Genomic DNA, 15,593 nt, shown 5'->3' with positions numbered 1-15,593 from the left:
CCCAGCTGCAGGGGGGCGGGTGAGGCAGGACAGGGAATGGAGACCAACTCCAAGGGGGACTCCCCTGAGCCCTGCACCACCCAGACTGGGGCAGTAATATTAACTAATTTAAGAATATCCAAAATCTAAAGTACTCTTAGCCAATGTCATTGATAGTTTGCTTCAGAGGACAGTGGAATCTAAATCCTTGCAGCCTTTCCTGGAGGACTGTAGCAACACTGTATTTTTTGTACTTGCTCTGTGCTGCTTGGAACTCTTAGTTTGATCTTCAAATGTTAGAAAAGCTCAGTATTATTCAACAGAAACTTTCAAGAATAATAAGAAGCTCTTTGAACTTTTTACAATTCATCTGATCTTCCGGAAGTATTGGGTTGGCCAAAAAGTCCATTATGTTTTTTCCATATGATGACTCTAGCAGTGCTTAGTTGTCCTTAACTTCATTCAAAACAATTTTCTTAGACTGTATTGTGACACTTGTCATATCAGCGTACATTTAAAAAAATATCCAAATTAGTGAATTTTTGCACAGCCATTTTAATATTGAATATGGAAGAAGATGCACAACATTTTCAGTGTATTATGCTTTATTATTTCAAGAAAAGTTAAAATGCAACCAAAACACACACACAAAAAGATGTATGCAGTGAGTGTATGGAGAAGGTGCTGTGACTGATAGAATGTGTGTAAAGGTGTTTGTGAAGTTGCTTGGTACCATTGACATTTGGGCCAACCAATTCTTTGCTGTGGGGCTGTCTTGTGCATTGTAAGATGTCTAGCAGCATCTCTGGCCTCTCCCCACTAGAAGCCAATAGTAGGAGGTAGCCAACATACTCAAAACGTCCAAACCAATAAAGTGACTGGTGAAAATGAAAAATGTGTATCTTATTTTACGGAAAAAAATGAAACAGACTTTTTGGCCAACCCAATACAAAGGACAATACATCGAGACCATACCTTTCTCTGTATTAATCTAAATTCAACTCTCTTCATTTGGGGTTTACTGAAATGCAACTCCCTGGCTTCCAATGCAAGTCATTAGACTTATTATTTTATATATATTAGGTATGTGTTGCTAATTTGTAAGATTAAAAAGATCATCAAAGTGCCCTGGCTGGTGTAGCTCGTGGATTGAGCACGGGCCTGTGAACCAAAGGGTCACCAGTTCAATTCCCAGTCAGAGCACATGGCTGGGTTGTAGGCGAGGTTCCCAGTAGGGGGCATACAAGAGTCAACCATTCATTGGTATTTCTCTCCCTCTCTTTTTCCCTCCCTTCCCTTTTCTAAAAATAAATAAACAAAATATTTATTTTTAAAAAATCATCAAAGCAACTAAAAGTCTTCCAATTAAAGTTTTCAGTAGCATCATTTATCATGAAAAATAAAATGTTTTTAACTTTAAAAATGAAATTTATAGAAGCTCTGTAATTTTTGAAATGTTACAGTTCAACTTAGGTAGTGCTAATGTACAAAATACAATTTCCAGAATAAATGACACTGGGGTTATTTTTTGTAAACTTCAGAAAAATTCTTAAAATATGTGATTATTCAGAATAAAATTGGTGTTTATGTGGGAAAATAGAATAACTCGTTTATTCCCCTCCACCGTTCACTTCTTTACCTAATTAATTGGACAGTGCAAGAGGAGGGTGGGTCAAAAGATTGTTCCCTGGAGGGCAAGTTTGGGGGATTTTTGTGCTGCGACAAGTATGGTGGCAACTTGACATACATTAATTTAATGGTCTCATCTCTCTTGCTCCATGAGCATGTTTACTGATGAAAAGCATTTAAGAACTGGCCTAGTTGGACTCCCTTCATGTAATTAGGATTTTCCTTCTTATATTCTGTAAACATCCAGTGCATCACTCATGGAGGGAAAAGAGGTCAAGGTTGTGAACACTAATGATTCCTTTCCTCAAATGACACCCACCCATTAGTATATGAGCACTGAGAGTTAATACCCATTTCAAGCTGCAGTCTGAAAGCAATCACTGCTGGTAAAGAGTTTTACGTGGGCCCTAGATTCAGGCAGAAGAAATACTATTAAAATGACGACAGGCGTACCTCGTTTTACTGAGCATCACTTTATGGCGCTTCACAAATGTGAGTTTTACAAATTGAAGGCAAGACCCTCCACCAGAGAAAAGAATACTCACTGGATTGCAATACTCTATTGATGGTGGTGGTCTAGAAATGAACCCAAAATATCTCTGGGGTGTGCTTCTATACTGTATACATATGAGGGAAAACACAGAACTCGATGGTAGGCAATGCTACCATTAAACAGCATCTAAATAATCAGAAATTTGAGTCTTTTCTCATGCCATTGGCCAAAATAAGAGATTTGTTCTCAATATTGCGTAAAGGTTCTTGTGCAGCTATATTAAGAAGGGAAAAAAGCATAGAAAGTAACTCAAATGCCAGTATATTATCTTTTAAGGTAAAGTCAGAGTAAAAATAGATAACTACATAGTATCTTAGATAAACATTTCAATATATATTGAAAAGTTATATAAGAAATGCTTCCTTCACCAAATTGAGATTTTCTTCCATATACTATTTGGCAACATTCTTTTTTTAAAAAAAAACACAACATTTTATTTATTTTTAGAGAGGGGAAGGGAAGGAGAAAGGGAGAGAAAGAAACATCAATGTGTGGTTGCCTCTTGCATGCCCCCTACTGGGGACCTGGGCCATAACCCAGGCACGTGCCCTGACTGGGAATCAAACTGGAGACCCTTTGGTTTGCAGGCGGGCGCTCAATCCACTGAGCCACACCAGCCAAAAGTGTGGCTTAAGCGTGTGTTTTAAAACAAGAGAAAGAGAGGTATATCCGCTATGACCCCTCTCTTAAACAATGGAGGTCCTAGCACACAGAAGAAAAACAAGCATGAGGACTGCAAAGGGAGAAGCAAAACTATTCAACACAGACAGGATGCTTAGAAAATCCAAAGAAACTTAAAGAGTTAATTTAACAAGTTGGTTTGCTGTAGACTGATTGTGTCCTCCGCCAAATTCCAATGGTGAAACCTAACACCCAATGTAACGCTATCAGGAGGTGGGGGCTTTTGGGGGGTAACTAGTCCTGAGGGTGGAGCCCTTACAATAGAGCCCCCACAGAGCTCTCTAGTCCCTTGCACCAGCTGAGGACACAGTGAAAAGCTGGTCATTTATGAACCTGGAAGTGGGATCTCACCAGACCCCGAATCTGCTGGCACCTTGATCTTGGACTTGCAGCATCCAGAACAGTGAGAAATGAATTTCTGTTGGTCCACCCAGATTATGGTGTTTTGTTATAGAAACCCAAATGGACTAAGACAGTGGATAAATTAAAAGTGGTTAACAAAAATAACTTACAACCAACATACATAGGAAATATAAATTTAAAAAAAACCACCAATTTCAATAACAAACTTTATTTAGGAATAAATGTAACAAAAATGTGAAAACCTTTGTGGGAAAAACTAGGTATGGTATGGTGCCTAAAAGGACTAGAACTGTGCTAAATGTAGGCCTCTAGCTACAAGTACTTACTTAAATTGAAATTGAAGTAAGTTCAAATTAAATAGCATCCAGGATTTGTTTTCCTTAATCATATTAGCCTAATTTCCACTGCTCAGTAGACACACGTGACTACCCCACTGGACAGTGTAGATATAGAATATTTCCCCCATCACAGAAAAGTCTACTGGACAGCACTGGACTAGCATATGGGCCTTCATCTCATAAATCTCCCATTACAATGGATTGTTAACACTGCTTCTATTATACCCCAATCAAGGGAAGCATGACTTAGTAAGAAATACAGATTGGGAGTTGTAAAGTTTTCTTTTGAGAGTTTTGGGGGGTTACCTTTTGGGGGGGTGGAGGTTTTGCTTAGCATCTGAACACCCTCTGCCAGAGAGCCAACTATTTTGTGAGTCTTTTCATTAAAAAGCCCCAGAGGCCAGTTATTTTGATAGTTGCTCTTCCAGCACCCCAGCAGCAAGGATGCAGGCACAGGACCCAAGACTGGCCAATCAGATATTGCTTTTGGAGATCTGAGTCTTGGGCGAGCAACTGAGAGGTGCTGGAACAGCTCAGGGTTCATTCGGGCGTGGGCAGTAGTGGCCTCTGGGCAGGATGTCGTGAGCACGGGTGGCCCCGGTGGCAATGATGCCAGTGGCAGTGGTTAGTACCCGGCAGTGACAGCATCTTAATCAGGCCAGGCGTGTTCTGGATACATGTTGTTCTCGCCACTGAACAAATCCAATGCTCCAGGCATGCTAACAAATACCTATTATCTCCCCCAAGAAATTCCTTTTCTAAGTCAGAAGGAGTTGTCTTTATTTGCAACAGTACCGAGTTACAATGTATCTTATAGATTATCTAGTGCAAGCTTACTGTGATTCATAATGTGAATGCAGGAGATGGCATTATACCGTCTCTTAACACTTCCTATCAGTCAGTTTACGCTAAACTATGCTGTGGATAAAAAAAATCACCCCCACCCCCTCTCCCCAAATATGGCTTATAAAGAACAAAGATTGATTTCTCACCTTAATGTCCATTATGGGTCACCTGTGGTTCCGTTCCACGTCATCTTCCCTCTGGACCCAGGCTGATGAACCTGACCTAATGGAGCAAATCCTGTCTCAATATATTGCAGGTCTCCTTGGCTGATAGAAAGAGACCAAAATAATACTTCTTCTGGCTCTTTAAGCTTCCACCCAAAAGTGACACCAATCACGTCCACCCACATGTCACTGGTCAAAACCAGTTCCCCACTGCGATGTACAATCCAAAAGCGGGGAAGTACTGCAAGTCACGTGGCCAATCTAATCTGAGTGCTGTGGTCCCACTGGAAGGATCATCCAATATTTGATCGACACTACAGCTAACACAGCTCTTATGACTCAGGGCTTTGTTTTATCAATACGGTAAGTTTCAAATTCGATGACAGGAATGAAATAAAGTTATTTGGAATAAATTCTTTTTTCTAGAGATTGGGCTTGAAACATGAATACAAGTAACAGTGATTCACTTTCTTAAAGTTAGACACGGTGCTTCCAACGTGTGGGGTGAAATAATGCAGAACAGAAACACATACGAACTCATATGGAAATTCCACTCCCACTTGGAGTAAACACTGACTTTACCAAATTGCATTAAGCATCTGCCATACCCAGAGTTAACCTGGGAGCTTTGAGGATTACAAACATAACTTGATGGACAACTGAAAGGGAAAAAAAAACCATGTACACAAATAATATTAAGCTATGATAAAATAGAGGAGATAGAATACAAAAAAAAAATCATCACATGAGCTAAATGTGAAGTCCCCCAGCCTTGTGAGGTAATGGAATTACGTGAGGAAGGGACGACTTCACAAAAAGTCATACAATCCAAAAGCACCATCGTCTTATGCCAGAGGGAACCGATGCTACTACTTGTTGCTAAGAATTCCGAGCTTTGTTCCTCACTAAACACAATGACTTAAAAGTCCTTAATAAAGGCAGTAGTTGTGGTGATGAAATTAGACTGAACACAGCTTTGCCAACTAAATTAGGAAATGAGGAAAAATATCTGTGTTTCCTACTTCTTCAAGAAAAAAAATCATATGACCTTTCTTTTGTGGCTAGGAGTTGAATTTTTCTGTGTTCAATATGTCAAGTTTTGCATGTGGTTAACCCAAAATAATTACTGACACAAACGTTTGAAGAAGTGTAATTGGGACAGGTGTAAATGTTACATTACTTATGTAAATTCTGTTAAAGCTGCACTTTAAATAAAGGTCAGCACGGTTCCTTTGGTTAGCAAAATATGGTTTAGTTCTTAAGTTTAAAAAAAAAATTCACGTGAAAGAAGCCTGAAATAAAAGGCCCCATATTGCATGATTCCATGTATATGAAACACCCAGGACAGGCAAATCCGGACACAGAAAGCAGATGAGTGCCCGCCACAGCTACGGGGGAGCTGGGGATGGGGAGTGACTGCTAACAGGGACTGGGTTTCTTTCTGGGATGATGAAAATGTTCTGAAATTCGATAATGGTGACGGTTACACAACTTTGTAAATATACTCAAAACCACTGAATTGTAACAAAAATAAATACATGCACATGAGCTTTAAAAAACTTGTAAGTTGCAAACAGTGTTTACATGTATGATTTGGGGGTGATTCTTTTCAAAGAGGCACTTTTGAATCACCAACATACAGACAAGTACAGTCTGTAATGCAGATAATTAAGTCAATGACAACAACAAAATCCCCAAACAACTCTTTCGACTATATTATTTATTAAATACTTGCAGTGAACAAATAGAATTTTATTTTTGACCTCCTATTCCTTGTTTGTTTCTGGTGAAAATGCTATTGAATACTAAAATGGAAAACAATGAAGAAAAAGAGAAAGTCCCTAAGACAAAATAAAGTTCAAGCATATATGAGGGAGGACCCAATGAAAATCACAAGTGTCTTCTGGAGGGCAGGCCCCTTGTAGTACAGGTTTCCCCAGCTACATGACTGTTCTCGGAACCCATCTGTTACCAGGGTACCAGCTGGCGCTGTTGTGAGAGGCTGTGTTCAGCTTCAGTGAATTTTTGTTTTGGAGACTCTTTGAACACATTTGCCCATTTCATGTTGGGTGACTTACCCACACCTGCCCACACCGTGCTGCGTGTTCAGCAGTTTTTGACCAAAAACAGCATGGTCCCCATGCCCCAACCTCCCTATTCACCAGATCTCACCCTTCGCAACTTTTTTTTTCTGGTTTCCCTGGATGACAAAAGTCCTCAAAGGGAAACATTTAGCTGATGTAAAAGAGGTGAAACAAAAAAGGGCAGAAGCACTAAAAGGCATCAAAAGCAACAAGTTCAAAAACTATTGTGAGCAGTGGAGAAACATCTCAATAGATGTACTGCATGAAATGGAGAGTACTTGGAAAGTGACTGAAGTTGAGACACATATGTGCATTTCATATTTCTGGCTTTTCTGTTTTCCTTAAGTGCATGAATTCAACAAATATTTACTGAAGGCTTTCCATGTGTCAAGAACATAGGGGCTGAGGATAAGCTCTGAACCAAACAGACAAAATTCCCTGACCCTATGGAGTTTACAATTTACTGAAGGGGAGAGGGTGGGAAACAGACAGTGAACAGTATAAATAAGTAAAGCATTGCATTAAATGGCAAATAAGCTTTATTTTAAAAAATCAGAAAGGATGCTTAGGAATGTATTAAACAGTCAGGGAAAGCCTCACTGCCCAAGATGACATGTGACCTAGGGCTTGGCAGAAGTGAGGTCAAGTCACTGGGAAATCTGGGATGAGGGCATCCCAGACAGAAGCAACAGCCAGTGCAAAGGTCCTGCGGCAGGTGTATGCCTGGCATAGTCAAGGACCAGCAAGGAGGCCAGAGACCTACTATAAGCCACGAGAAAAAAAGGTTTTCAAGTAGGAAGCAAGAGTGTAAATGCTGCTGATAGGTTTCATGGCTGAGAACTGCCCCTTGGATTTACCAACACGAAGGGTAGAGATGGTGGTTGTGACCGAGACCAGGGAAGAGAGCAGTGTTAGCCAGAACTCAGGCACCTCATCCAAAGGTGTAAGTGTGAGGCAGAGTTCCCATGTCCAATTGCTGTGGACAGGAAAGTGTTTTGCAAACTGGAACATGTGTAGGACTCACTGAGGGCTTTGTGACGAGGCAGATTCAGATTCAACAGGCCTGGGTGGGGCCCTGGTTCAGTGTTTGGTCTCCAGTGATGCTGATCCTCTATGAGATGTGAGGGGGGCGGGGCGGGGGGGGGGGGTGTTGNTCCAGTGATGCTGATCCTCTATGAGATGTGAGGGGGGGGGGGGGGGGGGGGGGGGGTGTTGCAGGCCTAAGTGCCTCCTGACTCAGCCAGAAACCCTCAGGCTCAGGGCGTGGCATACATTGAGGATCCTAGGCTGCAGCCGTACTCCTGACCACACTCGTGGCCTGATACCTCGGCTGTGAGTGGGGCAGTCCTGCAATTTTGGTTGGGAGCCAGTGTGTCTACAGACAAGACTTGGCTGGTGGCTGGAGAAGGCCAGTAGCGGAGTCACCAGCCCGCCTTCCCCAGCAATCCCTACAAGGCGCATGGCAGGACATACGCTGATCAGGAACGTTGGTTCCTGTGCATCCTGACTGGCCTGCTTTCTTCCCAGCTTGCCCAGGGCCCAGCCCCACTAGGGCCTACAGCACTTTACAAGTAAGGTCTGCCTTCTTCCAGCCCTCACTACACAAGTGGGAACTTCTTCCTTTACCCCTTCATTGGAGCATTTCAGCCATTTGCTACCTGAATTCCTCCTCTGGTGGACAGAGGCTGGGGGCAATGCAAGCCTGGTTCTTCCTACCTACCCGCCCCTGTTCCCACGCCCTGATGGACGGACAGTTTGCTGTTAATAGGAATAGGGAGTGGTGAGGGAGGGTTCTCCCTTTACTCCTGACTGGGCTGATCCCTCCTCACTGCCACTAGTTGTTGTCCTGTGATGTCATCCTTTCCCCCTCCCCGCAGTTCAGAGGGCACAGGATAGGATCAAGAAGGACTTAGATGCCTGTGCCTATTCACCCCCACACTGGAAGGATACCATCCACCAACCTGCAGTGAGGGACAGCATTCCCGGGGTTGGTGCCAATAACTCTGAAGAGCCCACCACCCCTTCCCCTACAGTATGCCAATTCCTCAAGTACTGGAACTGCTGGGTAGGGAAAAGGAGAGAACTGTAAAAGAAACACTTAAAATGTGGCAGTTTGTAAACAGTCTAGGCCATGATGTTGTTGGGGCAGAGTCTGATTCTTACACAGAAATGACTTAAAAAAAAATCCTTACTGCGCAAGCGTTGCACTTCAAGACTATGGGAAATTGTGTAGGGAGTGTGTCCCCTGATCTAGCAAGGCTGTTGTGCTATTTCTTCAGTTTCAATAAAATTATTTGTAGACCCTGCAAAAATACTAACATTATAATTAATAACTACATATGCTGCTAGGTGAATACTGGAAATATCAGGGGAACGCTTTGTAAAGTATATGACTGTCTAACCACTATGCTGTACACCTGAAACTAATATAAAATAATATTGAATGTAAACTGTAATTGAAAAAATAAAAATAAACAAAAGTAGCTGAAGGGACCTCTCTCTGTGTTTATAGACATTTTGAAACTGAGTACATATTTCAAAAGTAGTAAGAGCCTGGCCGGTGTGGCTCAGTGGATTGAGTGGCAGGCTGTGAACAAAAGGGTCACGGGTTCGATTCCCAGTCAGGGCACATGCCTGGGTTGCAGGCTGGTTCCCTGCAGGCCAACTCCCAACAGGGGATGCACAAAAGGCAACCACACATTGATGTTTCTATCCCTCTGTTTCTCCCTCCCTTCACCTCTCTAAAAGTACATAAATAAAATCTTTAATACAAATAAGAAGAAAATTTTGAATGACCAATATTTTAATTTGCTTATTCATTAGATCGGTAAATTTTCCATGGCTGTTGTACAGTTTTTAACAGTGTGGTTCATCATCAGAAAAAGATTAATGGCTACTTGGAACCCACTCCTATTTGTACCTTGTTTATATTTCAAAAGAAGGCAAGAATGTGTTCAACGAATCAACTTTAATTCTTATCTTTTTACTGTCCTGTAGGACACTTGCAATAATTTAACAAAGGATGAACAACAGCCTGGCTATTTTGTCATGATTGTGACCTGTGTTACATATTTTTCTAGGCCGTACAGATAGAGAACAAAGATATAAAGGTCACTATATTTTTTAAATATTTTATTTATTTATCTTTAGAGGGGAAGGGAAAGAGAGAGGGAGAGAAATATCAGTGTATGGTTGCCTCTCATGGGTCCCCTGCTGGGAACTGGCCTGCAACCCAGGCATGTGCCCTGATTGGGAATCGAACTGCAATCGTCTGGTTCACAGGCCCGCACTCAATCCACTGAGCTACACCAGCCAGGGCTGAGGTCACTATATTTTATAGGAAATGGCATTTGAAACTGTATTTATAAACCTATAGTCTTCAAATTCATAAAAATATAAACATATAAATGCCCCTTCCGAAGCTACATGTTTTTATATTTTAAAATGTAAGTGTTTAAGAAATCATGTCCTTTTCAGGAAATCAGATAAAACCATGTAGGTGCCACAAGAAGGTTCGGGGAGGTTCTCTTATGTCAAGAAAGCTGGCGACACATGCCAGGCATTTTGGACTGATCTCTCCATCAGAGGCAGGAATACACAATGCCAAGGTGAAGTATACAAACCACAGGCTGCTGTCACTGAAAAAACCAAACCATAATTTTTAAGAAATGGTTTAACCTCGTGCGGAATTAACAGGAAGCCTGGCCTTTTCTGGAAGCAAACTGATAAGAAAACCCCACATGTTTTATGAGATATCCTGGCTTTGTCTGTGTACCCTTGGGCAGGTAACAATCTCAGCGTCACTTTTCTCACCTCAAAGATGCTGGCAAGGTGGTTGTAGAGATTCAATGAGATGCTGCATATAAAGGGCCAGGAATCCAGCAAATGTGGTGATGGAACGTCCTTTGCCCTTCCTCCGCCAGGCTAACTTTAAGATTTGCCTGAAGGGTCACAGCCTCTGTGAAGCCCTCCCTGATGCCTCCAGGACCCTGCACCCCCACCTCTTCGGCCTCTTGAAATGTAAAATGACTGCTGGCTCTTGGCATTGGCACTTCCCCCGCTTGTGTGGGTCCCAGGGATGGTGTCTTGGTGATGTCTTTGCCCCCAGCACATGGCAAAGTGTAAAGCACTGTGCAATCATTACCACGCAAGCCTTTCTGATAACACACAGTGACACCTCTGGAAACCCAGTTGTAAATGAGATTGCAAACCCAATATTGCAAATGAGATTATATGAAGTCGTTATGGGTTTTGCCTTCAAATTCTGGTCTCTTATGAAAGCCAGAAAGGTGCCTTGTGTATTCTATGTCCTTACAGTAAATACGTCGGAGACAGAAAAGTATTTGAGTCAATCACTTTGCATTTACTGGCAAGTTATAAATAACAAAGCAATCTGACCCAAAAGATGAAGGCCTGGCCCGGGGAAAGGCAATGGAGCCCTGCCAGCCGCAGGCTTCCTGACTGGTCCTTGGAAATGGAAATAGCGAATGAAAGGAGCCTCTGATCACGGGAAAGGCTGGGAAGGAGACAGAGCTGCGATTGTACCAACTTTTGATCTAAAAGGAATGACACGGACAAAAGGAGAGTGGTGCGGGCAAGCCCATGAAGAGGGCCTTTCTGCATTCAGGTGTAACAACTGATGTTTGTGCCCCACGCAGAGCGATTTCCCGTAGCCATGGCAACCAGGGTCCAGGCTATACTCACATTGTGCAGTGTTTCTGTGCTGTTTACTTTTCATTATGGGCCACAGGTAGGGAATTAGTGGTTGGTAGTATTTTATGAAACACCCATGTACAATATTGCCAATGTAGAGAGGGAAAAAAATCGCTTTTCTTCTACCCACATCTATATTCTTGGCTGAGGCTCTGTAACATAAGAACAATTAACAAGAAGAAAGCACATGTACTTATTTAATGTAAGTTTTACATGACATAGGAGCCTTCATGAGGAAGTATCCAAAGAAACGGTTAAACCCAAGTGGTTTTATATTGGGTTTCATAGAGGGTGGAAAACCATGGGAAACTGTGATAGGACAAAGGATATGAGCCAAGGGTAGTAAACTGGGGGAAACCTGGTGGGACCCGTTTGCTCAGATTCCTCTCAGCCTCGCTTGATCGGTAGACACAAGAATGGTCTTTCCCTTAGCCGTGGGGGTGGGGCACCTCTCACTTCAAAGACCCTATGACCTGCTTCAGGAAAAAAGGGGGAGATCAGAGTCCTTCCTGCACCCACCATTTCTCAATTCCTTTGGCTTAAAATATCCTATACGCCAAGGTGCCATGTTTTGGGGTAGCGTGCCCTGAAACCCATCATCAAGGACTTTCTCCACTATAAGGATAGACGGAGAGCTGTCTTTGCGCACTCATGTTTGAACCCAGGGCCATGAAATTTGGGTCATTGCTATGGCCACGGGACTGGTGTCCCTGCTTCCCTGTCCTTGCTTCCCTCCCCATTGAACTTAACATAGCACCCTCCTTAAAGGTCATTCAAATCTTATCACTACCGATTCCCTAGCTTCCATGGCTTCCCAGCAGGCTTGGGAAAACTCCTAAGTCCTTATCGGGACTGCCAAGGCTTTCATGAACCCAGTGGCTCTTTGACTTCACCTCCTTTCCCTTGTAACTCTGCCTCAGCCCCAGTAGGCCTCTGTTTGTGACAGATAGCCTCAGTCTCGGGGCCTGTTCCCGTAAAAGTGATTTTAAATCAAATGAAGGATCCTTACCCACAAGTGATTATTCTTTTTTTAAAAAAAATATTTTTTATTATTTATTTATCTTCAGAGGGGAAAGGAAGGAGAGAGGAAGGAAACATCAATGTATGGTTGCTTCTCGTGCATCCCCTGCAGGGAACTAGCCCCTGCCAGAAACTGGCCTGCAACCCAGGCATGTGCGCTGACTGGGAATAGAACCCCGATCATCTGGTTCGCAGGCCCATGCTCAATCCACTGAGCTACACCAGCCAGGGCGATTATTCTTTTTTTTAAAAAAAAAAAAAACACCCTTTATTCTTAGGGAATAAGAAATAGGATGTGAAAGAATAATCATCTATGCCTAGAAAATGTAATGCTATCTCATTGGTTAAAAAAGAAAACAGAACCCAGACCACAATTTTCCTAACTCTAGTTGGAAAAGTCACTAACAAAGTTAATACAGAAATGAGGAAGACCACTGAGATTTTTACATCTTGGAGTATAAAGGAATTTCCATTTCAGGTGCTTTTGTTTAAAATTTAGTTTGTAAAATTCCAGTATAAATAAAAACTACCCACCCCCAAAACCCCAAATGTCAAACACGCTCACCAAAAAAAACCCACCCTAATTCAAAGCAAACACTGACATGAACTAATCACACTTGGTTTTAACATACTGTGCTCTTTTGTACCCACTGAATACTTTTTTAGATCATTCCAAGTCACGTGAAACCACACTTCATGAAACTTGAAGTTTTAGGTGACTTTGCAAGTTTCTCTTCAAAAGACTAACATAGCACACCTGAATAAGCAGCCCTAGGAAGTAACAGGGAGAAAAGAGATCTAAATAGAATTCACACTTGATGGCCTCAGGCTGATGATCTCTTCAAAACCATTTGAACGCATGAAGATATTTTAGATTTCAAGCACCTTTGGAGGATTCTGTCAATGAGGTAGGTAAACTGTGCATGCTCGTAGGCTTTCAGAGTTCAGGCACAGCATGTTAAAAAAGTTAGGAGACCCTGGCTGGTGTAGCTCAGTGGATTGAGCACGGGCCTGCAAACCAAAGGATCGCAGTTCAATTCCCAGTCAGGGCACATGCCTGGGTTGCAGGCCAGTTCCCAGAAGAGGACGGACGAGAGGCAACCATACATTGATATTTCTCTCCCTCTCTCCTTCCCTTCCCCTCTGGAGATAAATAAATAAAATCTTTTTTAAAAAAAGTTAGGAGAAGTCATGAAAATGCGTAGGTTGTATAGGTCTGTAGATAACTCAGATGTAAACTTGTTAAAGCTACTGCAATTAACATTCCATGAATTTTTAAGAGAGAAAAAATGAGCTGTAATCCCATAGAAGGATTGTTGTGTTGAAAGAATGATACTGATTGGTTAAACACTGTAAGGCCTCAAAGATGTCATTTCCTATTCAATTCATTTATTAGAGGAATGTTGGCAGAGTCAAAGGCTGAAGCATGAACTTCCTGACAGTTTAACCCCTGTCTTTACATAAGCAGAACTGGAACTTCAGGCCCCGAGGGGTTCAGAGGATGCCACTGCAAGATAAGGATCATTCTGAGCTGAAAGCACATGAGAATAAGCAGGTATAGGATGAGTTCCCTGTCCTTCCCGAAAGCAGAACATAAATCCCCCTCACGAATGCTGTCCCAAGAAGGGGGAAGCAACCTTTTCGCCAGAGAGGAGAAGGCGCTGCAAAGAGTCTACACGAACAAACCTGACTAAATAACTTACCATCTTCCACTAGGTCCCTCATGTATCTACTTTCCCAGCTTGCTGCCCCTAGAAGCCTTAAAGCCCCTTTGCTTTGTCTTGTTACTACTTCTCTACAAATTTACTGTTCTTTGGGGTTTTTTTTTAAAGATTTTATTTATTTATTTTTAGAGAGAGGGGAAGGGAAGGAGAAAGAGAGGAAGAGAAACATCAATGTGTGGTCATCCTGCCTCTCTCGCACCCCCTACTAGGGACCTGGCCTGCAACCCGGGCATGTGCCCTGACTGGGAATCGAACTGGTGACCCCTTTGCTTCACAGGTCCGTGCCCAACCCACCGAGCTGCACCAGCCAGGGCTGTTTTTGTTAAGACACCAACTTCTGATGACACCTTTGCATTATCCATCACTGAGTTTGTCCTATGTGTATAATAAACTGGTTTTCTCTTGCTAACCTGTCTTCTGTCGGTCTGATTTGCCACCTCCCAGCTACAGAGCCTAGGAGGGCCTTTGTCTCCCCCACCCCCCTGCCCCGCACAGCCCTACCATTCATGCCCTTGAGAACACGAAGACTCCCTAACATCAAAAACAAAATGTCACAGTTGAAGAGTTGATATGCCTTGGAGAACTTTGCAAAGAAAAAAAAAATACATGACTCCTTCCACTCATCTTAAGGACTCAAAACAAAATACTGTAGGATTAGTTATAGGCTAACTTTTGTAGCTTAAGGGAGACCTTGAAAATGAGAAAAGAGGGGGAAATGACGAAGCTCTGGTTATTCAGTGTTAGAGCCTAAAGGCACTATTCATTAAGTTCCCTGTCTCCAGGAACACATTGCTCAGGGGTCAACTTGGGGGCAGTCTCTGCCAATGAGTTCAGAGGAAGAGAATCTGGGAGCAGTCAGAGTCAGGCTCTCTATGGCTGTGCAGTCAGGGCAAGTCACTGCACCTGGGGGGGGGGTCTGTTTCATCATCTGTAAAGTTTACATAACAGTCTTTTCTCGGAGCTGTGTGACAAGAACCACGTGAGAGCCTCGAGGCGAGCAGTGCTCAACTCTGGGGGCATCTGAAAATACGTTGAGGAAATAAAATAGAAATGTTGACACCCTGGGGTGCAGCCCATAGATTCAGATGTCACTGTGCAAGGGTGGGCCCTCTGCCTCGGTGGGGTTTAAAACCTCCCCAGATGATTCTAATATGCAGCCTAGACGGCAGCACTTCTCAAACTACTGGGCCAGATTGCGCGGGGATCCTCCCACAATGCAGATTCGGATTCAATAGCTTGGGGCCTGAGAGCCTGCATTTCTAACAGACTCCAAGGTTACGCTGAACTCCTCTCAGCCACTCTGAGGATAGCAAAGTACTAGGAGGCCACAAAGCACAATGCAGTCATCCACTCTCCATCCAAACCATCAACTTTGTGGCAGTGGTGTGAACTTCAGCAAACGACTTCCTTTTCTTTTTTTTTAAGCTTTTCATTTATTTATTTTTAGAGAGAGGGGAAGGAGGGAGAAAGAGAGGGAGAGAGAAACATCAATGTCTGGT

At 42.8% G+C, this 15,593-nt stretch overlaps 1 protein-coding gene across 2 annotated transcripts in view; it reads right to left on the bottom strand.

The window, feature by feature from the left end:
* RAB9A (RAB9A, member RAS oncogene family) overlaps positions 1-15,593 on the bottom strand; it is a 46,222-nt gene that overhangs the window by 23,335 nt on the left and 7,294 nt on the right. For both annotated transcript variants that reach the window (XM_037046313.1, XM_037046310.1), the window contains exon 2: positions 4,536-4,611. The gene's annotated coding sequence lies outside the window, so the exon portion shown is untranslated. The remainder of the gene's footprint in view (positions 1-4,535; positions 4,612-15,593) is intronic.

Source organism: Sturnira hondurensis, unplaced genomic scaffold (genome assembly GCF_014824575.4).
Source record: "Sturnira hondurensis isolate 20B ecotype Veracruz unplaced genomic scaffold, ASM1482457v3 Scaffold0005220, whole genome shotgun sequence".
In the NCBI taxonomy this organism is placed as follows: Eukaryota; Metazoa; Chordata; class Mammalia; order Chiroptera; family Phyllostomidae; genus Sturnira; species Sturnira hondurensis.
The sequence above is the reverse complement of the archived record's forward strand: the minus strand, read 5'-3'. Positions and strand labels throughout refer to the sequence as shown.